We start from the raw sequence: 25,857 nt of genomic DNA, 5'->3' as shown, positions 1-25,857 counted from the left end.
ACGTAAAATTCATCACCTGTGACTGTCTTCTATCCAAAGAAGTCCACACGTAGAACAGTAGTTTTTCTAGAGAGCAGCTGGACTAAAGGAAATTTTATTGTTCACCAGTTTGTATTCTGGGATACCTGAACTTTCTTGGCTAATCTCCCGAGCGGAGTATCAAATACGTGGACACATGATAGAAGGCACAGAAACCTTATTTAAGGATATGATCCTAGGCATGTTTTCTCTCCACACCAGACAGACCAGAGCTAATCAGCAGGATGCCCATGGCCAACCTCCATGACTGACAAGAAGGGATGAGCCATGAGCATAAACGTAGGGCAAAGCCACCCACAGAATAAGAAGAGGAGTTTGTTCTGACTCGCTACTCACAAAGTTCCTTCATGACAGAGGGCCAATTTGATTAGGTAATCCTACAGAAATATCTACTACAATGAATTGGTTCTGCCCTGAGGGACCTGTTATACCTTACAAGAACAGCAGATATTAGAGCTACTTTTAGACTAATCACATTTAACTTTTGGAAGACCACTTCATGGATAGGGTTGGTGACAGATTTTGCAGGGCTGTGGGCAATGTGTGCAGATGTCTTCAGCTGCCTAGCGGGTATTACAGCCTAGTGGGTATTACAGACAAAAGAAAATTAAAACTATTTGGGGTAATTGTTGTTGCAAAGAATTAACCTACTTTTTCCTATTCAAATTTGGATATGTGGGGTAAAATTATCAAAGATACCTAAATATCTTAATATCCTGAGACCCATTCACTCTGAATGAGTCTGAGGCCTTGTCTACACTAGGAAATTAGTTGGTGTGACAATATTGCTTACAAGTATGAAAAATCCACACCCTCAAGTGCAGCTAAACCACTCCCCTCCACAGTCACCCACTATTTCAGAGCTGCAAAAAAGCTAATAAAAAGTAGGTCATGTATCAGTGGAAAAGCATGATAATTTTGTTCGCATGCACGTGTTACCTTTGTGTCTGACGTTATGAATATTTGCTATGTATTTCATAGAATCATTGAATCATTATGAAATATTCTGACACACCTTAAAGACTAACTGATTTATTTGGGCATATGCTTTTATGGGTAAAATCCACTTTATCAGATGCAATTTTTATTAACATAACTAGTCCTCTGAGATAGAATCATAGAAAAGGAGGGTTGGAAGAGACTTCAACGGGTCTAAGCAAGACCAAGACCCTGTGCTCTAAGCAAGACCAATATCAATTAATCAGTCCACCCAGGACTTTGTCCAGCCTCGCCTTAAAAACCTTTAAGGTTAGAGATTTCAGGCAACCCATTACAGAGCTTCACCACCCTCCTAGTTAAATAGTTTTCCCTAATATCCAATCTACGCCTCCCCCACTGTAACTTGAAATCACTGCTCCTTGAAATTTGTATCTGAGAAATGTGTTGTGTTCTTGCTTGACACTCCCAGACAGATTTGCATCAATGCTAGCCAGATGGTTTGATAGCCCCTTTAGAAAAATCAGTTGTTCCAGGTACCCTCCTGAAAACGTCTCAAAGAACACATACTCAGTACTTTGTGACTGAGTGAGACATGATAAGAACATATGAACTAAGACTTTTATCAATAACTTTTCATATTCACATGACACTGAACCACATATTGCCCAGTAACTTTCAATTTCACTTGGGCTAATCTATAAATTGCAAGCTGTGACGTCACTGCTTTCTCTGAAAATCAATTGCAATGCATATGTACCAATTTAACATTTAATAACTCTCTTCTTTTCATATTAATAAACCTTTAGCTTTTAGTTACTAAAGGAATTGGCTACGGTGTGATATTTGCTAAGATATAAAGTTTACATGTTGTCCCAGGACAGTGGCTAATCTTCTGGAATTAGAAGAAAAGCCGGAGAAAAGCGCCAGTCTAGACGTTATTCTCCGGAAAATAAAGCCTTTTCAAGTTGTAACTTTCAAGTAGGAATAAGAAATCCTCCGGAAAAGGCTTTATTTTCCAGAGAATAACATCTAGACTGGCGCTTTTCTCCGGCTTTTCCCCAAGCTGGAAGAAAGCGGCAGCCATGTTAATGCAAATGCCGCGGGGGATATTTAAATCCCCCGCGGATTTGCCTCTTCCAAAGTCTACATTAGCATCCCTTTTCCGGAAAGGGGTGCCAATGTAGACACAGCCTAGCACTATTTTGGGATAACAGATGTTATCCCCAAATAGTGCTTTATTTCAGGATGGATGTTATCCCAAAATAGTGTTCTGCACCTCTTAACAGCATGCCTATTATTTCAAAATAGATTCAAAATAACGGGCTTCTTATTCTGGCTTTCTGTAAACCTCGTTGTACAAGAAATAAGGAAGATGCCAGAAGATCAATTTATTTGAAAATTAGTGCTGTGTATACTGTGCACTTAAATGTTTGACAACTCAGGCTATGTCTATACTGCGGGTATTTTGAAGAAGAGGGAATGCAAATGAAGCACTCATTTGCATATCTTTCACTCTCATTTGCATATATTCTTCCAATCCTTTTTGTGAAAGAGGTTTTTGCTATTAAAAAGCCCCGTGTAGATGGGGCTATTTGTCGGAAAAAAACCTTTTGTGCAAGAGCCCTTATTCCTCCAAAAATGAGGTTTACAGGCTTTTACGCAAAAGGGTTTTTTTCCCGACAAATGGCCCCATCTACACAGGGCTTTTTATCGCAAAAACCTCCTCCGCAAAAAGGATCAGAAGAAGATAGCAAATGAGCACTCAATTTGTATTTCCTCTTCTGCAAAACACCCGCAGTGTAGATGTAGCCTCAGTGTTTCTCACCAAGTGCTGTTTGCATGCACAGATCCGTGTCTGAGTGCCCCAAACTAAAGGAATCATAAATTGGGCCACCAAATTGATGATAGCTTTAAACTGAACTCTAATTTTGGAAATGTGAGACAATGTTTTTGTTCTAGTGTGCAACCCACAAATATAATTATCTGTTGAGAATAAGCTCTAAGGATTTCATAGCCATGACTGATTCTCAGTTATCTGATATATTGATCCATTGTATCCAGGAGTATATTTATTACATAATGATAAATACTTCTGAAAAATGGGAGCCAAAATATAGACTTTTAGACATCTAAGCAAGTGGCCTAATTTTCAAATGTGCTCATTAAAGTTAATGTTTAAAATTTATGCTATTTATTTAGGTACCTAACAAAGAATGTGTCAAGGGAGCTTCAGAGAATTAGGCACCTAATTACCAATTTATGAGATTATGGTACTTTATTCTCTTAGACTCTTTTCAAAATGTCACCTAAGAAACTAAATGTGAAACATTAGCTGGTTTTCTTACCTTAAACTAGAGCTTAGCAATTAATCCACAGACAATTCATTAAGTGAACTTCAAATCTCTCAGAGAAATATTAAGAGCTCAAAAATGCCTTGAAAGTATTTGTTCTGAATTATCTACAGATTTCTTCCTTTTGTAATTTTGCCTTCAGACTGCTCACAAATAGGTAATTGCAAATAGCCACATTGTGTTGCTTAGCGAACTGGCCTGTTTTTTTTTCTCAATTGGATGCTTTATGTAGCCAGCAACTCAGTGCAAATTTTGAGTTGTATTGTAATACTCTCAATTTCCAGACTCATTCTGTTGGTTAGTTACATGCATCTAGTTACAGACTGTGACATGTTGCTGATTAGATAAGCCACATAATATTGTCAAGATGAAACTTTTTTCTGTAGTTAAATATTCAGACTATTTTCCCATTATTCTGAGGTCTAAAACTTCTTACCAATATAAAAGGTGATAATTCATACTTTAATTAATTTGCCAATCTTTTCTCGTACCAATATCAGTTATCCAGTAATTGTCCGTGCCAGAGCCTACTAGTGTCATTTGCTTGATAACTGGTTCTGAATTAATTAATAATTCATATGCTTATCAGGTCAAATTACTGTCATATTATGGCAGACAGGAGACCACAGCAGCTGTCATTACTCCAGGAGTCGTCGCTGAAACATTTTGCAAAAGACACTCAAGGGAAAGCCTTCACTCACACACACAAAAAGAAAAGCTTTTAAAAAAAGTCTCACTAAGAATCAATAACTACTGATTATATGATCACTCTTAGTGTATAGGGTTGAAATGTTAACATCTACTGTATGTAGAAATAAAAGCTAGCAAGCTTTCTTTGGTATATTTCACTAGTCACTGTAAAACTTAACTTCTTGAAGAGAGAAGCACTAGATGCCCTAATGAAGTGAGTCACTTCCATTGTTAAGTTGTACAAGTTTGTAGAACTATTACAAACATTAGCTTCATCTAAAATAAATGGAGATATCACTTTCTCCAAACCAGCTACTTTAATTTTCTTGAGCTTTCTTAAAATAAAGCTTATCTTTTCTAGTTAACTCAGTCTATGTCTAGATTGCAGGCTTCTTTCGGAAGAAGCTTTTCTGGAAGAGAGCTTCTGGAAAAACTTCTTCTGAAAGAGAGCATCCACACTGCAAAAGTGCATCAAAAAAGCCATCTGCTTTTTCAACATATAGCATCCACATTGAATGGATGCTATCTCACATTTTAGCTGTGATTACTACGGACGGAGTGGCCATCAGGGCACCTGTACTTTTTCCTCTTTCCTCTTCTTTCGAAAGAACTCCCTTTTCTCCATCCACACAAGCCTTTTTCTGAAAGAGCTCTTTCGGAAAAAGACTTCTTCCTCATAGAATGAAGATTACCAATGTCAAAAAACCCTCTGTTCTTTCGATTTTCTTTCGGAAGAACATAATTGCAGTGTGGACATAATTTAAGTTTTTTCAGGAAAAGGGCTGTTTTTTCAGAAAAAAAACTCTGTAGAGTAGACATACCCTCCTTCTCACGGAATTCATGTGCTTAAGTGTTTCTGAATCAGAGCAATAGTAATTTTTATACTTCAAAAGGATTAAAGCAAAGGAAGTCTAGAGAAAAGGGCAAACTAAACAAAATAAGACAAAAATCACACTAAATATTGATGGACATAGGATGCTATAAAGATTTGTCTGGAGGGACCTACATAGCTCACTTGTGACTGCGATGTGTGGTAATGTGTCATCACAATTGTATGGTAATGAAGACTCTCTAGCCACCATACACTCTTATATTCTTTATAAAATGGGCAGGAATGTAAGCACAGCGATGATAGATAGCTGTTCCAAGTTTGTTTTACGTGAGTATAATATATTTACAGCCACTTAATGCAGAACTATTTACTTCCATTTCCCTCCCTCAGATCAATATAAGATATCCCTGAAAAAGCAATAGAGGATATCTAATTTTTTCCTATTTACTACATGTCATAAACCAGTGCATTATAGGCTTTAGAATCCTACAGCAATGGTAAAGGTTTATACATCACATTAAGTTAATAATTTGTGTAAATATATACCACTTGGATATTAGCATTGTAACCTGTCGGATGTGAATCATAGCTATTATGATGGCTTGAAGTTTATATGGTGTCTGTTCTCTTGTAATCATGGGGTTTTGTAAATAGTACACAATATATTCTGGTAATATTCTATATGGTCTTGGAGCCAACCTTTAAATACAATATACAATTTTGTTAATTGTAAGTGTAAATGACATTTAGATTTGTAGGAGCAACACTAGTTTTTGGTATGTACACTTAGTATTCTTTAATTTAAAAACATACACAGCCTCCAATTATGTATATGGCACACACAATTTGAACGAATAAGTTCTTTTAGTCATCCTCTAATTATTATAATTTAAATATGCAACACTTGGTTTATTTGAAAGTTGTCTGTCACAAAGGGACCATGATATCAAGGTACTTAATCGTTACTGCTAATAGTTTCAATAATTTCTGCACTATTCAGAATCTGAAATTTCCTCACTTTTACTGGAGTAATACCTACAGAAAAACTCCAGTGTTTATATTCTATGTATTGCCTTTTAGCTGATTATTGAGCCTTGGGGAGAAGGGGGGGAGTCATAGTATGTAAATGTAAACAAACAAATTGAGTCAGAAATTCAAGACACTTGAAAACATTCAACCAATTCCAGTGTTAATAACTGGGCAGCTATGTAATTCTCAGAATCTACCCAACAGGAAACGCAGCTGACATGTAGCTTGCACTCTGATCCAGTGGGGGCATGGGAGCCCTGAACTCCATTTGAAATAAGTGTGAGGCTCACCTTGTAGAATCAGGCCCAAAGACAGAAAGTTCAGAACTGAAGCCAGAGGCATCAGAGCAGCAAGAGATTTAACTTTTATTTAGTGAGGGGAGGAAACAAGCACACTTACAATGTACAAAGACATAGAACATATTTTAAAAAGAGAGCAGTACAAGTCTCCTGTCAATTTCTTGGGTGAAACCTCATGCTCACTCTGGCCTCTTTGGATTGGTAAGAGCTGAAATGGCTCAAAAAGGGGCTAGAAGTACTCTCTCATGCCTGTACCAAGGAAAAAAATCCTCCCTTTTCTAGACAGAGCCAGCCATAGGCTGCCTTCCGAGGAGCTCATCACAACCCTTGGCTGTGCTGGAGGGCTGTGCTCAGGGTGGGAAGAGAAAGGAGGCAGGAAGGCTATGTCATGCCGTGTGTGTATCATGCAGGGATGTGAAGGTTTTGGACAGTGCTATGTCGATACGGTAGCTTAGGAGGCTGCTGTAACTTAGGCCCCCAAAGCCGGCATGGCCCCACCTGCTCCAGACCCTGCCCCTGCTTTGGCTCCAGCCTGTTCCCACTTCCTCCTTTCCCCCAAGTCCCAGCGCTGCTCCACCCCACCTCTTCCCACTGCACTGCACTCTCTCCCTACTCATTGTACCCTTTTTTCCAACCTCCGTCCCCAAGAGGATTGTTGCAGGGCAGCAGCGGGGGTTCAGTGTTCCACACTCACTGTGACAGCAGGAGCCACGGGAATCAAAGTGACTCAGCAGCCTGCTCTGTCCTGCCAGCCATCTCTTGGCCAGGTCCTTCTGTTCACCAAGGCAGTGGGAAGCAGAGTGACCCAGTTCCAGCCCACTCCCTTCACTCCCTCAAGCCCTGAGGCGAGTGGAGTAGGCCAGGACAGGGGCACTCCGCTTCCTGACACTACAGTGAAGAGGAATGACCCAGCTAGGAGATGGCAGTGCAACAGAGCAGGCTTCTGTGTTGCTCCAATTGCTGCAGCTTTTGCCACCGCAGTGAGTGGCAGGGGGACAGCTGCCTGCCTTAGCCTTCCAAGGTAATCCCCCAGGATGCCCTGGGCCCCAGGGCTAACATCAATATGGGGGATTATCCCATTCATAGGATGGTTAAGACAGCTGCCGCAGGGCCCCACAAAGCACGGGGCCTGAGGGTCTGCCCCAAACCATACTATGGACTAGATGGTTCTGCAGGAAGGTGATTTACTGTTGCCTTAGCCCCCTCTCATCCTGGGCTGTGAACTCTGTGCTGCCCCTCTTTGAAGGAGAGGTGCAGAACCTCACCACACGTCCTGATACATGTCATCAGACTGATAACATTATTGGATCATTTCATATTTCCACATCATGTAGAGCAGTGATCCTTAGACTTTTGAACTTTTGCTTTCCCATAGCACAGCTTTGAATGTGGATCCTACCTCATAAATTAAAAACACTTCTTTATATATTTAACACCATTAAAAACGTTGGAGGCAAAGTGGGGTTAGGGGTGGAGGCTGACAGCTTGCGACACCCAATGTAGTAACCCCATGATCTGCTGAGGGGTCCTCTGACCCCCAGTTTGAGATCTCCTGATAATAGAGGGGTTTGTAGATATTTCATTCATATTTCTATTGATTCAGAAACTGGAAAATGTTTTATATTGAATTGGCCACTGTCTCTCCTTAAAAGATGTTTGCACTCACTTTTTACTGCAGACCCAATGTGCTCTGGCAAGTGTGGAACAACAAGCTTAAAGTACTTAATTCACCACAGTTGCCCTAGAGAAGTGGCAGGGGAGGGTATAGTTAGGCAACTAGATTAGATACTGTATCTGGAAAAAAATACATTTGATATACAAAACCTTTTTTTAAACTTCTATATTCCTTACCTCAACTCACCAATAATGTGAAATACTGTAATTCAACTGTATAGCAGATGTCACATATAAATAAGCACATGTAGGTAAATGATTCAGGCCTGAATTCAGAGAGACAGTCAAGCACGTGCTCTTTTTAAAAATGTGTTTTTAGTCCACTGCTATTCAGAAAAGCATTTGTTTAAGTCCCACTGAAGTCAGACTGGTGGGGATGTAATGCCTTCTTATTCCACAGATCTGCTCACTGAAAGGCTACGTCTAGACTACATTCCTTTTTCGTAAAAGGGATGTAAATTAGACGTATCGCAATTGCTAATGAAGCGGGGATTTAAATCTCCCCTGCTTCATTAGCATAAAAATGGCTGCCGCTTTTTTCCCTCACGGAGCTTTGTCGGAAAAAAGCGCCAGTCTCGACGCTGATCTTGCGGAAAATAAAGCCTTTTCTGAAAGATCCCTTATTTCCTCTATGAAATAAGGGATAAGGGATCTTTCAGAAAAGGCTTTATTTTCCGCAAGATCAGCATCTAGACTGGCGCTTTTTTCCGACAAAGCTCCGTGAGGGAAAAAAGCGGCAGCCATTTTTATGCTAATGAAGCAGGGGAGATTTAAATCCCCGCTTCATTAGCAATTGCGATACGTCTAATTTACATCCCTTTTACAAAAAAGGGATGTAGTCTAGACGTAGCCAAAGTGTCCCAGGTCATATAACTGGTTTTAATGATAATAATAAACTATTACATTTCACTAGTGTTAATCCTAGAGTGCCAATAGGAGCTATCACAGGCTGAGCTAGATTCTGGCTCATGAAACATCAAGAGAATTGCTAAATGAATTCCAATTGCAAAAGCTATATTGATTTTGGTGAAGTGCAAGCCAGACTGAATGCAATTTAACCTTCAGATCCCAGGATGAGTTGGCAAAGCTGCCAAATAGAAAATAGCCATCTTTTGTACTTGTGTGTATATATCTGTGAAATCTAAAATAAATAAATGCATAAAAATCCTACAGAAAACATTGCTTTGTAAATGGTTATTGCAACAGATGTCTTGGCAGAATAAATAGTTATACTACTATTTCATCTCTTACCTTGGGCTAGACTTGGTTGGGTCACAAATTAGCTGGTGTTAATCCCATGTGTACAAGAGTAGTTGTTAAAAAGTCAACCCTTGCCAACTATTATCATATAACAGAGATCTCTGCCACGAAGTACAGTTGAAAATCATGACCATCTCATATGCAATTGTCTGGTAACAGTTAAATGTTGAATATTAATGTTAGCCACTGTGTCTACTGCATGGTATAACACCATTGTGTTACTAATATAATTAGAGATGGATTTGAAATAGTCCTAAAAAATCTGAGTACCCGTGGCATTGGAACAGTTTTTGGAGAGATGCTAAGCTGCATGCTCCTTCACCCCTCTCTGTGCCCCTCACTGCCTCTTAGAGCTGAGGATGGCAGCGAGGACCCTGGAGGGGCAGCATAGCCACTGGGACAGTGGCCATGCAGGATCGTGGGCCCAGCAGCAGAATTCCCAGGACCAGCAGTCAAGTGGCCAAAAGCAGAATCCTTTGGCAGTGTCAGGGGTACAGAGCCAGTGGCCAGGATCTTGGCCATCAGGGGTGCAGGGCTGGTGGCTGGAACCTCAGATGTAAAACCTGGGGATGCTGCAGTATTGTGCTGTACCCTTGCTTCCCACATCTATGCGGAGTATCAGCTATGGTGTATTATTCAGAGGCCAGTAGGATGAAGAATAAATCCTCTGGGCTTCAGTAAGAAGTTTAAAATATTTTTTGCAATGTTGGCTTAGAAGCAAAACTCACTCCATGGCACTAAATAAAAGAATCAAGAGGAAATGGAACATAATAAATCGACTCAGGATATGGGCCTTGGAGGGCAGCTAGTCAACAGCTGTGGAAACATTAAAATTTGCATACATTGGAAACTTTCTTCCCCAAAAAGAATTTAAATCCTGTAATACAGTATCCCATTATCTCAACACAGGATTCAAACTGGGTCAACAGGACACCATGGTTAACTCTACGGATGACTGCTAAAATATAACAAAATGCAGTATCACATAGTCGATGCTTGCTTTCCCCAGAGACCTGATTTTTTTCAAAAAAATAAATCTTTGAACAAATTAACCAGCAATTGTTCAGCATCAAGGTGCTAAGAGTTAGATATAATACTTAAATCAAGCTGCTTTTAAACATATCTTAATATGTAGAGTGGAAGATACACTAGGTTGACAATCATAGGGTATATCTACACAGCAACATTATTTCAAAATAACTAGCATTATTTCGAAATAACTTATTCCATGTCTACATAGCAGGCAGTTATTTCAAAATAATATTGAGCTGGAGGACTTCTTACTCTGACTCCTGTAGCCCTCATTGTCTGAGGAATAAGGGCAGTCGGAGGAAGAATGCTCTATTTTGAAATAAATGCTGTGTAGATGCTCCCAATTTCAATTTCAAAATAAACTATGCAATTGACGTATCTCAGTATGAGTTACTTATTTCAAGTTAAGCCCCGCTGTGTAGACGTAGCCTTAGAGGGAATTTAAAAGAAAGAAAGAAGGATGAATTTTGAATAGGGGTTGAGCTAGGCATTCAGGAATATCAGAGAAGCTATAGAAGAAGAAAAAGGAAATGTTCAAACTCCAATTCAGGTAATTACATTCTGCTTTCTTACATTCATTATTTATTTACAGTAAATAAGTTATTTATTTTCATATTCATTTATATTTTTATTTTGATAAATTATTCAGGGTACATCTACACAGCAGCGCTGAAGTAGGAATAAGCTACACAACTTCAGCTATGTCAATTGCATAGCTTAAGTTGAAATAGCTTATTTCGGCTTTTGTCACTGTCTACATAGCAAGAAGTCAAAGGAAGAACATTCTTTCTTCGACTTCCCTTACTCCTTGTGAAATGAGGGTTACAGGAGTTGGGGTGTGTCTAGACTACATGCCTCCTTCGACGGAGGCATGTAGATTAGCCAGATCAGAAGAGGGAAATGAAGCCGCGATTAAAATAATCGCGGCTTCATTTAAATTTAAATGGCTGCCCCGATCTGCCGATCAGCTGTTTGTCGGCAGATCGGGGGAGTCTGGACGCGATGCCCCGACAAAGAAGCCTTTCTTCATCGACACAGGTAAACCTGGTTTCACGAGGCTTACCTGTGTCGATGAAGAAAGGCTTCTTTGTCGGGGCATCGCGTCCAGACTCCCCCGATCTGCCGACAAACAGCTGATCGGCAGATCGGGGCAGCCATTTAAATTTAAATGAAGCCGCGATTATTTTAATCGCGGCTTCATTTCCCTCTTCCGATCTCGCTAATCTACATGCCTCCGTCGAAGGAGGCATGTAGTCTAGACACACCCTTGGAGTAAGAAGTCCTCCAGCTTATCCTTATTTCGAAATAAAGGCTTGTTGTGCTCTTTGCTCTTTGTTATTTCAGAATAATGACAATTCTTCCAAAATAACACTGTTGTGTAGATATAGCCTCCCTCCCTCTTCTCTCTTCAAGTGTCCTCCCATCATGTTGTCTCCTATTATAAGAGTCTTTCTTGCTTACCTGCCTTCTTCTCCAGACAATTTGAATGTGTCATCTACAATCTCTGCTTTGAGTCCTTGTCCATCCTTGACTATCTTCAAATTGATTTATGAACTTTCTTAACTCCACTGAAATGTCTATCAAGGTCTCTGTGATTTCTTGCTGATCAGATCTCTCCAGACTTCTATTCCTTCCTCATTTTCCTTGTCATCTCATCCATTTTTTTGACAGCTCTGATCTTCCCCTCCTTGAAATCTAGTCCTCCCTTGGATTTTGGGACTCTTCTTTCTTGGGTCTTGCATAATCTCTTCAATTATTCCTTCAGAGTCTCATTTTGTTGTATTCTCCTTTTCTCTCACACACTTTCAGTTGGGATCCCTCAGGATGCCTCCTCTCTTTCTATCTTATTGCTAACTGGTCTTATCTATTCATGTGGCCTCAGTTACCATATTTATACTGAGAACTCCCAAATCTCTCTCTATTTCTTACCCATCACTCTCTACCCAATCCTTCATTTTAGCCTGTCTGCCAAGCATCTTCTTTTGAAACATCTAATGTTTCACTGTCAATTTAATAGCATAAATAGAATTCCATGTCTGCCCTGACCATGATTAGGACATGTGGGAACTACAGAAATATAAATAATAACAATCTGTCTCCAGGGGTGAAATTAATCTAAATATCTTACAAGTGCTGTCATATCACACCCCACCGGGGGGCTCAGGGTAGGCAGTGGGTGTGTAATCTCTGACAATAGCTGTAAGAAAGTTAAGTGGGGGTGGAATGCAGGGGATTTAGGGCAAAGGGTTGGGATGTGTGTGAAGGGGTGCAGAAGTCAGACTTGGGGGCCTATAATGTCAGAGGCTTAAGGCAGGGGGGATTTGGGGAGGCACAGGAGCCAGGACAGTGAGTGTGGGAGTTTGAGGGACTCAGAGAAGGAAGTTGTGGGAGTGCAGAAGTCAGGGATGAGGACGTAGTGAATCAGAGCAGAAGTGCTGATGAACAGATAAAATCCATTATTTTCCCAGTTCTAATAATCAGAAGTAAACACCAGGGAGGGAGAAGAGCTATTAAAGCTAAAGTACAATGTTGGCACAAGAACAAATAGGTGTAAACTGGCCAAGAATAAATTTCTTGGAAGTTAAAAGATTTCAAATCATCAGAAGAGTGAGGTTCTGGCCACTTCCTCTTCCTCTTTCCTATTCCCCTCTCCCTCTTTATAGTAAATATCTGTCCTTTATCAGCCCCCATCAAGGCTGTCAAGGAGGTCTGGAGAAGAGCAGTTTGGAGCAGTTCCCTTGGAAAGAGCACAGTCCACTTGTATAAATAAGATTACAAATGGGATTATATAACTGAACTTGATGAATGGGATAGCAGGGCACTAGAGTCGATGGTCCAGAAAGTTTTCTTCTACCCCGGCGTGCCATGATCCAGTATTTCCTGTCTTGTACATGGTCCATAAAGAACATTGGATATAAGTGCCATAAACCTTAACAACAAAAACAGCAGCACAGAAAATGAGAGGACTAACCTAAAAACAACAAAACTACCCAAAGAATTAGTAATGAAAGTTGATACAGAACTGGGAAGGGATGCTGTATACATTGACTGGAACCAGGTACAAAGAATACTAAAACAAATAATGTAAAATATATCTATGCAACATATGAAATAGTCAAGGGAACAAAAAAAGAATTATGACAAACATGAAGCTGTAATTTAAAAAAGCTGTCTAATTTTAGATCAGTTATGTCCCAAAGGGCTTATTCACTTACTCTTTGCTACCAGGGCAAATATTACTGGAGTCAGAGAAATTTCTGGGCTTTGCTATGGCAAAAAACAAATTACAGTTCCATAAGGGAATTTTGGAAAATGTTCAGAGGGTGCAAAATGTAACATAGGCTATATTTACCTCCCATTTCTAGATGCCATTTATAGCAATAAAGCAAGTGCTGGTGACACCTAAAGATTTTCCCTATTCCACTATTACCCTTCTTATGAGAAAACCATAAGGGATTTGTATATTGCATTTTCACAAAATGGACAATCCATGCTATTTTTAGATCCATCCATCTCCAGGGTGACCATCAGCATGATACAATATCTAAGCACTATTACAAAGTCACAGTACATTTTTTCCAAAAAACTAACTAAACTCTTAGCATTGTTGAGCTTATGGTCTAAACTGAGGGGGATAATGTTGGCAATTTTTCTAGGAGCTTGAAGCAAAGGTCATCTGCAACTCCATTACGTGGGAAAGATTGAGCAAAGAGATTATTGTTGCATAATCACCTGAAAGTTGTAAATCTCAGGAATATTTTGGACTTCAGTAGCAGGGATATTCATCAAGACCCTGTTACTTCAAGGCCCAGGGAGTTTTACTTTGGAACTGTGAGTTTTACGTAAAAGGGAATAACTAGTTGGAGTGACTGTTGTAGTTTCATGGAGAGAGGGGTAATTCCTTAGACCTAAATGTTTTAAAGATAAGGACCAGCACCTTGAAATGAATCTGGTATAGGACTTAGGACCAGTTAGAAGTGCACAACAATGGCTGATATTCAGTATTCTTTCTCGTCCACTTAGGAGAAAGACCACTGCATAATGGACCAACATTAGCTTGTCACATTTGTGTTTATAGTCAAAGCTGAGAAATGCTGCAGTAGTCCAACCTGAAGGTGTTGAAAATGCGGAACACCCTCGATAACCTCACAGTTAAAAAGTATAATTTAACCCACTGAAAGAAGGTGAATGTTTTGTGTACGTATTTGGGATTAATAATTCCAGCATGACCATAGGATGATGCTCTACCTTGGCCAATAGAAAACTGATACCTCTAGATATAATTATAGCATCTGTCACTTTCTTGAAGTGCTTTCCTCTTTCCTCAACCATCAACTCTAGGAGTGCATCTGGACAGCACCCTTCTGTCAGAATAAGCTATGCAATTTAGAAATAAATGAAACCAAGTTAGTAGAATAATTGCACCCATACCAAATCTTACCAATAAGTCAGCATCACCATGGCATCATTAACTGCTAATAGCTCAAATGGTATTAGCATAAATATTTTCCTTTCATCCATAACCCAAAAGCAAATACCTATTAATTTAAATTTGCCATTTCCTGCTAGCTCAGAAGCATGGCAGGAAATTATTTACTGGCAAGAGGTGGCTGGAAAATAAAATTCTGATTTGTGAGAAAATTCTGATTTGTGCTTCAATTTATTTAATTTAATTTAATTTAATTTAATTTAATTTAATTTCATGTATTTATTTATTGGTGAAAAGATCGACCCCACACCTCTACCTATCCTCTTTAGAGTAACCAATAGTCCCATGGCTATGTTAGGGCTATGTTAGTGCCCTAAGAGATGATATGGGAAACCTAGGTTCAAATCCTTGTTAGCTATCTGCTGTGCCTGATTCAAAACAGGGAGCTGAATTGACTCTATTAGCTGTTCCGTGGTGAGTCATTAGCTTGAAATTTCATCCTGGAGATGAGAAAGCTGTCGAAAGAGGAGGTTATTTATCTATAACTGGAGATCTTTCAAGATGTGTCTATTTGTATTCCACACATGTATGCCACCCACCTGAGCCCAGAACTGTTTCTTAGCAGTGACTGTTGACCTGCACATGTGTCTCCTCAGGCTTTCATCCCAGCATGGAAGAGCTAACTTGGATTCATCCTCTCCAGTTTCCCTTGTTGTGTAATCCAGTCTGAAGCAGAGTAAAAGAACAATATGTAGTGCAATACAGACAGGCACCGCACATGTCAAAGACCCTTCAAATACACGCAGTAACTGCCTTTTCTTATTCATAAGAAGTGTTTTTGATTTTATCTCTGGCCCTTGGTACCACTTGGTTCTGACCTATGTGAGGTGCTGGAGAGGTACTGATATAATGGGGAGACAGCTGTATAGTGGTCCAAAATCTGAGTGTTCCCGGGGGTCACATCACTGGTAGGGGGCAGTCCCCAAACAGGGGGAAAAAAGTACTACTATGCAAACTTAATTATCTACAGACTATGTAAAAGACGAATAACTACCTTTGTGAGTGTGACGAGGAGTCCTGTTTCACCTTATAGACTAACAGATTTATTGGAGCATAAGCTTTCATGGGCAAAGACCCACTTTGTCAGATACCTTGTGAGTGCAAAGGAACAAAGGGTTCCCACTCAAGTCATGCTGCAGAAAGAGGGGAATGGAGGGATGTCAACTGGACACAAGGAAACTCACTATGCACATGCAGGTCAACAGACATTGCTAAGAAACACTTTTGGAGTTCGATGAAGAACTTACGTTTCAATGGAAAGTTTCAATTTGGCAAATCAGAATTTTGTGATGAAATTTTTTTCCGATCACCTCTATTAACGCATTTTATTAGTGTCCCTATAAGAGTACTTTTTTTAAAAAAAAGGTAGAGAATGAGTAACTTGCAGAATGGTGGCAGCTCAAAGGAAAAAAATAGAGTAGAAAACTGTTCTGCCCAGTTTGCAATGGATTCCTGAAAGCATTGCTCATCAGGACTAGCTGCATGAATCCAGTTTCTTACACCAGCTTCTGGATTCCTGCTGCTCAAAAAGCACTAAGCAGGCAAAGAAAACTATTTTCCAGCAAATCAATAAAAGCTATTTACATCTGGTGTTAAGTTCCAACCAGCAGAATAAAAAAATTCTATAAAGTAAGGCCCTGCTGGAGGTTGGGTTATATAAAGATGAACACTGATTAAAACCTGAATTCAAAAAAGCAATTAGTGTGCACAAACCAGCCTCCTTATGCGAGGTTCAGTTTCTGACAGATTCTACTGGAATGTTATTTTTCAGATTCCTTCCTGCCTTCGATGAGTTCTTGTGAATGGAAGATGATATAGGATGTGAATTTTAGCTACTGAAAAGATGAAAATTTTCCACAGTTAAAGCTAACATGAATGTACTTTTCAAACATTTTTTTAATTTTTTTTATTTTGGTTATTAATTTAAGTAAATTATCATCTTTTACAATATAAAAGAATAATTTAATATATTTAAAAGAAAGAAGAATGTTGTATAGGAAAATAGAAGCTCTGAATAAAGAAATCTGGAATAACAAGAATGTTGATGAGAAAGCTTACCTTTGCTTGTGGAGTTCTGGTTTTTTTTGAAGAATGATTGCTAGAATTATTATGGCAATCTCTATAATCTTACATGGACATATTGGAATGGGGAACGAACATGTCAGTAAATAACAGGGTTGGAAATATCTCAGTTATCTTGGAATTTTTTGGTTCATCCATGAGTTCAATTGCTTAGGTCAGTAGCTCTTAACCTTTTCTACTACGGTACACCTTTTAGGAATCTGATATGTCTTTTGTATCCCAAGCTTCACCTCACCTAAATTACTTGCTTACAAATAAATCAGACCTAAAAATACAAAATGTCACTGCACACTATTACTGAAAAATCTGATACACCTAATTATAATAAAACTTACCTAATTAGAAAAAATCGGGCATTTTATATGTCTGGTATTTTCTCAATTTGTTTCCCAGACAGAACCCTCAAATACCGGATTGTCCAGTACAAAACTGGACAGCTCGCAACCCTACCCCTCCTTGCACACTGCCTCCTAGCCAGATACCCTACCCCCAATCTTCTCTTGCTCCTGCCTCCTGGAGTGCCCGTGCAGCACCGGGTCCCCGGAGCCCTGGCCCAGGCTGGGCAGAAGATGCAGCCGGGTGAAACACTGAAAATTTATTCATTTTTAATTCTTTTTTTATATGCATTTATATTTTTGGCTGCAAAAAACAGCACTGAAAAAAAATGGGTTCCAACTAAAGTGAAAAGTTTGGGAAACCCTGGTCTAGCCAGCTTTCTGTCCATCTTACAGTCCATTTATCCAATCCATATTCCCTTAACTTGCTGGCAGGAATATTGTGTGTGACTGTATCAAAAGCTTTGCTAAAGCTGGCACTGGGGGCTTTGGGAGGACCAGAAACAACTTATTTGAATATTCATCATTTGCATAATGAATATGCAAATATATAAATGAATGTTACCGGTCCTCCAAAAGCTCATGACTTGATTTACAGGTCCCCGTGTCAAAAAGTTTGGGAACCTCTGGTCCTGACCAAACATGGAAGAGAGAGGGATCCAGATGACACCTCCATCAGTTCCAATTAAATCCCCTACGTGACCTGGGATATGAGAACTTGGTTCCTGCTGTTATCCCTTCCCAATCACTTCTTTTTTATTTCCCACCTTATTCTTCTCTTTCTTATCCCTCTCCTTTAGCTTTCTGTTTAATAAGAGTGTGGCTGGGTTAGCAAAGGTTGCACATTTTGCAACACTGCTATGAGCTTGCAGCTAGAAAGCCAGGTAAATACAGTGGCCTAAACAGCCCAGTGCTTGAGCAAGTTTGCCAGGTCTTAGAGTGGCTGTTAACTGTGTGCTGTGGGTGTAGTAATCCACAATGGAGGTTGTAAGTTAAAGTCAACACCAAAGACAAAAACTGTATTTTCTAGCTTTGTTGTGTTTTTCTCTTTCTGTTTGTATTTATCTTTTAGGAAACAGGATCCCTGCAACATCAAAAGCTCCAGGCCACCTCAAGTAACTTTTCTTTCCCACCCCTAAAAGTACAGCTGTTAGCATCTGTACTGGAGGTAGAAGGTGTAATTTCCAGCTCAGAAAGATATACCCATACTAGCTCTGGTTAGCTAGAATATGAAAATTGTATATAGCTATGGTGGTGGGAGTAGCAGGATGAGCTAGCTGCCCAAGTATTTATACCTAAGATTTCAAATAGGACTATACTCGCATCTATTTCATCCTGCCACTTACACCCCTACAGGTACACTTTCATGGGTTTCCATGGGTTTGCCTATTCTAGCTCCCATGTAAACATACTCTAAGAGTATCTTAAACAGTTTTTTCCCCTTTTTAAAAACTCTATAGCTAATGGAAAATGGAAGGAATATTGTTAAAATGAAAATCTTAACATTTCAAATGCTTCAACTCCTTTCCTTTATTGGTATCTTTAATAAATGGTGAAAATATGTTTAATTGTGTATTCTACTAAGCAGGCAGAGGTCTTGGTATTCAAAATCTGATTCTTTACACAGTTTAGTGTTGTACTGTAAAAGGGTCATGTTAACACCTTTGACTCTCAGGGTACTCTCGAGATAGGAATGCAAATGTAGCCGACCAAAATGGATAATGAAGCGGGGATTTAAATATCCCGCACTTCATTAGCATAATCTCACCCGCACGCTATTCCGATTGCCAGCTGATTTGAACCAGGAAGTGTGCTCCGGACCTCATTAGTTCGAAACAAACCCCTTCATTCGAACCAACGTTACTCCTCAAAAAATGAGTAACTTCCTGGTTCACACTTCCTGGTTCGAATCAGCTGGCGGATCAGAATAGCGCACGGGCGAGATTATGCTATTGAAGCATGGGATATTTAAATCCCTGCTTCATTAGCAATTTCGGTCGGCTACATTTGCATCCCTATCTTGAGATAGGGAGCAAGTGTAGATGTACCCTCACAGACCTAGGGGAACTGTTAGCCATGCCAGGCCCCTGGTCAAGATGGGCGGGGGCCCTAGCTCCATGTTCTTAGAATGAATGGAGCCTCAAGTGGAAGAAGTGGGGCAAGGGGAGCCAGCCCTCAGCATTGCTCAGACTGCGGCACCCCTCCCCCCAATGCTGCCCAGAGTGTGTTGCGCAGTTCCTCTGCGTCTCCTGGTAGCCCTAAGAGATGCCTGGAGTATACCACGCGGCACTCTGGGTGGCAAGTTAAAGAGCTCTGGGCACCTTTGAATCACCAGGCCCCAAGCCAACTGCCACTTTTGCCCCCAGCACCACCCCACTTCCCTCAGTGGTCCTGCTGGGACTTTTCCATCAAAATTAACACACCTGTGAGTTCCATTTGCCTAAATGATTCCTAAAGGCAAGTCTGCAGCATGCTACAGTGTATCTGCAATGACCGTAGAATACTTCCAATACGATGAGAAAATGCTGGGCACAGCATGAGGACAGGGTTTCTTACATGCTGCACCAGAACCCTGCCTCACAGGCAATTAAACAATCATTAAAATGATCTGATCAAAGCTTTCACAGCTAGGCCATGAACACATGCACCTGCATTGTTAGGAGAGAATATTAAATGTAACTCTGTACTCAGGCAACACATATTACAGCAGATGAATCATTTTTATTAATGATATCCAAGAGCCATGAAACCCAAAAAGAAATTTTAAGCCTTCTGAAATTTCCTAATATCACGTATTCATTTCTCTCCAAAGTGCTATCACCTCCTGAGAGACTCAAAGCCCCAGTCGGGTTTTTTTTCAAGTCCTCAATCTAATTAAGAGCAAGAAAGCTATTTTATATTTTATCATCAGTAAGGGGTAGAGAACGCTCAATAGTCACAATTCCTTGTGTAGTTCTCTCCTTGTCCCAGAGAGGAAGTAAGGTGCTATGGTACAACTGAGATACACATTATTTCCCTGAAAGGGCAGGACCTGCCAAGTCCCCTTATCTGTTGATTTCAGTGGGAATAATCAGCTGTGTAACCTTCTACCAATGTGCATAGGGGATTCACAAACTGCACCCAAGTGACAATTCACCTAGATTCAAATATCTAACCCAAAAAGAAATACAGCAAACAATATAAAAGTGATATATTGCTTACATGTGTTTGCCTCACATATTCATTGAACAGTTTCAACTAGAGAATGGATTTGTAAAACGATCAGTCTGTTCAGAAACAAATTCAATAGGAAAGGTGCCAGATTTACTAAATAAACTGTCCATTTTGAATTGCCATGGCAGAAGTCAATGGCGAGAGGTCTCAGAATATCACAAGAGAGGAAAAAACACAAAGTATTTTTAATTTAACAAAGAGAGAAAGAACATCCCTGCATAATTTGTCAGGGGATGAAGTAATCATTATATATCTCGCAGACACAGAGGGTTCCACATTAATTATCTATTGGCTAGAATATAAGAACAAGGTAATAAGAGAGTAAAATGATGAATACAGGCTGAGATTAACTATGGATCCATCTTTTAAATATAAGGGAGAAGGGTTGTATCAAATTTGGATTAACAAAGATATATTTTCAACAGAAAAAATGTCAATGAAAATGGCATTTTATGTATGTCTGAAAGGGTCACTAGTTAGTCATTTGGATTAATATGTAACTGACACAAGTTTCTCTCAGTGAGTTCTCTGAGACAAGATTAATAGAAGTGAGATAATATAGCTGAGTGCCTTGAAGTCCATGGCAAAACACCCATGCTTGGCATGACATACAATTTCATTGTTAGTGTGTTGCATGGAAAAAGTTTCATACATTCAACATGAAACTCATATGGGACCTCTACTTCATTTTAGAGTTGACCTTGGGTACTATTATCTGATTGTAATATGACCATAAAAACTATTGTTGATTCCACTGTGTTATAGTTGCAATAAATTTTGTGCCAAGTTGGACACAAACCAGAATGGGTAAAAACAATCCCAGGCCAAAAGACCTAGAGTTAACCTGTAGAGGCATGTGAGAAAAGTATGTAAATGGTAATTAAGGCCACTTAATGCTAGTCAAGCTAAAACTTAACGCTAGCCAAGCAAACTTGTATTGTTAGAAGTTAGAAGTAATACTAGTTACATGTGTTTCCTTATATCTCATAGATGCTAACCATATAAACAGACAGTTTGTGTCTATCACCATAACTGCTGATTCAGAGATCAAATTTAGATGAATCTTGGGTGAAATAATCTCATTGCTGAGATGTTTCTTTAAAGTTTATGATAAACTGCTTTATGGATACACTACGTTAATTACCATGATGTTTGGGAAACAGAAGGCTACATCAAAAGCCTATTGTTTACCCAGGGCTTTATAAAAGGTATTTGGATCCTGATCCTATTTATCTCAGATCTGCTTAAGGTTTCATGTAGGTTTGTTTATTCTAATCTTATCTGGAGAATAATTATTGTAAATCATTTTGCTTCCTCAGGTAAAGTGACTGATGGAAAACACTGACTTTACTCATTTGTGGGTTGACACTCAGGTTTGAGCAGGAAGGCAGGCAGCGTGGGCCATGACACACAGTCTTTTTTACCATTCAGCCCCCAGAGAGTTAGTCTGCTCCTATTAAACATCAATATTCTTAAATGTGCAAACCCTAATTCTTGCCGAGGGTTAAATACTAGAGCAGGGGTTAATCTCAGTGGGATCCTGGAGCTGGCAGAGGTGTGTGAACACAAATGGTTTTGTAAATGTGTTTCTATTTCAGCTCTAGACAGCTCAGATAGGGATTCTATAAGACCCAGATAGAAAATATGCAATAAATCTAGCTGCATTTTGTTCCTGTTGTTTCTCACTAATGGTCAGACATTGAACCTGATAACAGTTTTCTGTACTGGTTTTCATTACACTCTATTAAACCACAATGGCCAGAATGTAGTGCTGATCCTTGATGCTTAGTACTGGACCAATTGTAGCTTTCCTGTGTCAGTTGTGTTCATTTTAGGTGTCCTGCTGAAGTCCACTGTAGTCATCACAGGAAAATAATTTTATGAAACATACTGAAAGTTGGTGCAGATAAATAAACACTATTTTATTGTATTGAAAAGGAGCTTTCAAAATTAAAGGAGTATACAGAATATATTCACCTTATATATGAGATTGCTACCGTGATTGCGGTATATAGTCCCGTGAAAATGGATTAACAGAATGATACAGTGAGTATAACAAAGAGCAGAATACAGCTCATTTCTCTATATATTTTAGAGTGCATCTGTCTGTGAGTCTGTCTGTCTTTGTGGGTACATCTATACTGTGGGCAGAAGTCGAGTTAAGATACACAACTTAAGGTATGTTAATTGTGTAGCTGAAATTGAAAAAGTTTAACTCAGCTTTTGGCGCTGTCTACTCGGCAGGAAGTTGAAGGAAGAACACTCCTTAACACTTCCCTTCCTTTTTGTCAGAAGTCAGAGTAAGAAGCTCATTATTTCAAAATTATTTTGAAATAACAGGCTTGCTGTGTAGACACGTACTCTGTTATTCTGAAATAACAGTAGTTATTTCAAAATAAACATGCAGTGTAGACATACTGTTCAAGAATTCCTTGAGTCCATTTGTTCAAGAATTCCTCCTAAATGGTAAGTGTTAGGACAGGCATATTTGGTATGCAGCTTCTACTTAGCCTAGCTTAAAGCAAGATGAAGATTTGATTATTCCAGAAAAACAGGAAGTGATGGGAATGGGACTGTTTACCACAACATGGAAAGGGAGTGAGTAGAGAGGAGGGACGTGATACTCACAGTAGCCACTGGACAGTGACTGCAGAGGAGAGCTATACTGTAGAGTGACCACTGGGGGTAGCCATACCATCAAGAGAGTGACCAACTGGGGCTGGGGCTGAGGCTGGGGCTCATTATCATGCCTGCCACTGGATAATTATCACCCCTGCCATAAAACCTTCTCCACCCTGGCCCTTAGTCGCAGTACTGGGAGGGGGGAGGCAGGTGGAATGGAAGGAGAATGTCCTGCCAGATAAGGGGAAAAGTCCCTGTTGGCTGGGGGATCTGGGGGGAGAGAAAATGCCCATGCCAAGTAGAGGAGCTGAAGGGAGAGAGACAGCTAGGAGGGGTGTATGGGGGGAGGGGTGGGGGTGGAGAAAAGGCTCAGCCAGCTGTGGGGGAGGGAGGATAGAAAGCACTGATGCATGGGAACCCCTGCCCTGAGCCCCTTCTCACCTCCCCAAACTTTACTCTCATAGACCCTACATTTCCAGCGCCCTGCTCTGAGACCCTCCTCAGCCCCCTCATCCTGACTCCTGCACCCCCATGCCCCAGACTCCTGCCATGCCCCCTGTCAAGGCTGTTCCCCACTCTGGCAGTCCAAATGCAGAAGGTGGGGGCCCACAAGAGACCTTAAAATACATTGTCTCTATGGGCTTCTGCTTAAAAAACTCCCCAAGGTCACAGATTCCCTAGCCTTGGGAAATAGGGGGCTGCCACCATCAAGTGAAAATCTCCTTCTTCTTGGACCCAGGAAGAAAACACTTGAACTTCTTTCCAGAGGGTTACCCCCAAGCTCTTTTACCACAAGAGAGTTTGAAAAAAAGAGGAAAAAAAGAGAAAAACTGCAGTCTTTGATAGCTGACCTCTCAGTCCTAGGCAAGCATGCAAAGACCTCTTGTTACCACCCAGACCACAAGAATTAAATCATAGCCTTGAAAAAGGAGATTTTATTATCAAAACAAAAAGATATACTTTTTGCTAGGTGTTACAGAGCAACTGAGAAAAGAGTAAATTAAAACACAGAGAAATTGTATCTCTGGGATCCAGCTTAGAAAATACAGTGTATTACAGGCTTAGCACTGAGAAGTTTAATCAAACAACAAAACAAAGATTGTGACGAAATAGACATTTTCCTATCTACTTACAATCCATGTTTCAAGGTCCAGTCCATTTCCATGCCCAGTATTCCTTTTAGGCATGGTAGTTCTGCTTTATTTACTACATCTTCCTCCCTGCCCTCCAACTTCTAGCTTAAAACTCACACAAAGAAAACAACAGGTAGATATATCTTCCAATTCACATTTAAACAACTATTCCCATTGGTTCTCCTGGTTCCCTGCCAACACCCCATAGCTATCTGAGTTTAACCCTTTAGTCACCAAATACTGGCTAGTACTCCTTCTATCCATCACACTTTATGACACCCCCAAGGCCCTGCCCTTACTCCTGCACACACACCCCACTAGCCACCACCCTGAAGGATCAGGGCAATGCCAGATAAGTCTGCTAGTACTATAAAAGAATCAGAAATAATTCTTTTTTGGTCTTTAGGTTCTATCAAAAATCTATTATTAGAGATTGCTCCTATACTTAATTTTTGAGGATTAGGTGTCTTGTATTAGTAAAGCCTGAGCATGCACTAGAAAAGGATGAATTGTTTGAGCTGTTAAGACAAAATTTATATTGAAGGGAGTCTGAATAATGTGGTAAAGCTACTTATGCAAAAGCATAGAGTGGGCTCACTGGGGAATTAATACTACAGATATAAATAAGAATCCAATTCCATTTATAATAACCTATAATTCTCATTTTTCAGATATTTATAGATACATATGTAAACACTGTTATATATCATTTGATATAAAGTATAAATAGATGTGTATTGATCCATTACTGACATAATGACGAGAGCAATCTTAGCTCTTTTGATGTACATATTGCAATAAAAAGCACAAACTTATTGGTTAACGCTCTCAACTACATGCAGCTGCTCCTCCGCCCCATTGCTCTGCAAGTAAATTTTTTTAGTGGGCTGGGCAACAGGCTGGCTCAGTCCCAGCTCATGCCAGGACCCAGCATCATCCCCCGCTGATAAACTGCTGCAGCGGGAGCCTAAAGCTGTAAATGTGATGCCAGGTGTGAGCCAGGACTGCGCGATAGCAGTGCTAACACCTATTGATTAATCATGTAGTCAACAAAATTTTTATCAACTACACAATTAATGAATTACAGGCAGTCCCCGGGTTACGTACAAGATAGGGACTGTAGGTTTGTTCTTAAGTTGAATCTGTATGTAAGTCGGAACTGGCGTCCAGATTCAGCCGCTGCTGAAACTGATCAGTTTCAACAGCGGCTGAATCTGTACGCCAGTTCTGACTTACATACAGATTCAACTTAAGAACCCCAGGCTCCGCGGCTTTGCTCTGCTCTGCTCCCCGTCCCCCTGGTAGACCCGCAGCTGGTAGACCCAGGGGGACGGGGAGCAAAGCAGAGCAAAGCCGTGGAGCACGCGGGCAGCTGACAGCCCAGACGCGTCTGGGCTGTCAGCTGCCCGCGTATTCCGCCGCTTTGCTTCCTCTCCCTGGTCTGCTGGAGACCAGGGAGAGGGAGGGCCCCGTTCATAACTGCGGATCCGACGTAAGTCGGATCCGCGTAACTCGGGGACTGTCTGTACATGCTTCCCTATTGTAGTTGGCAATACTATACAAATATGCCTAAAGGTTTCATTTCTGTGGGCTAAATTCTATTATCTGGTCAATATGTTGATATCCTGAGTTGGGATCTTTCCAATTAAACACGTCAGCAGAAGCCCCAAAGTAGATTGGAGCTACATTGTGCTATGCACTGTACAAATGTATAGTAAGATGTCATAGATGTCAATCCAAATTGGCAGGACAGGAAATGGAGGGGAAGTGATTTTTCCCAAGGTCAGTTATACATAAGGTTGGTGGCAGAACTGAAAATAGAACTCAGGTCCCATTTT

This window comes from Pelodiscus sinensis, chromosome 1 (assembly GCF_052426305.1).
Source record: "Pelodiscus sinensis isolate ZL-2025 chromosome 1, ASM5242630v1, whole genome shotgun sequence".
NCBI classification, from domain to species: domain Eukaryota; kingdom Metazoa; phylum Chordata; order Testudines; family Trionychidae; genus Pelodiscus; species Pelodiscus sinensis.
Note: the sequence above shows the minus strand (reverse complement) of the source record.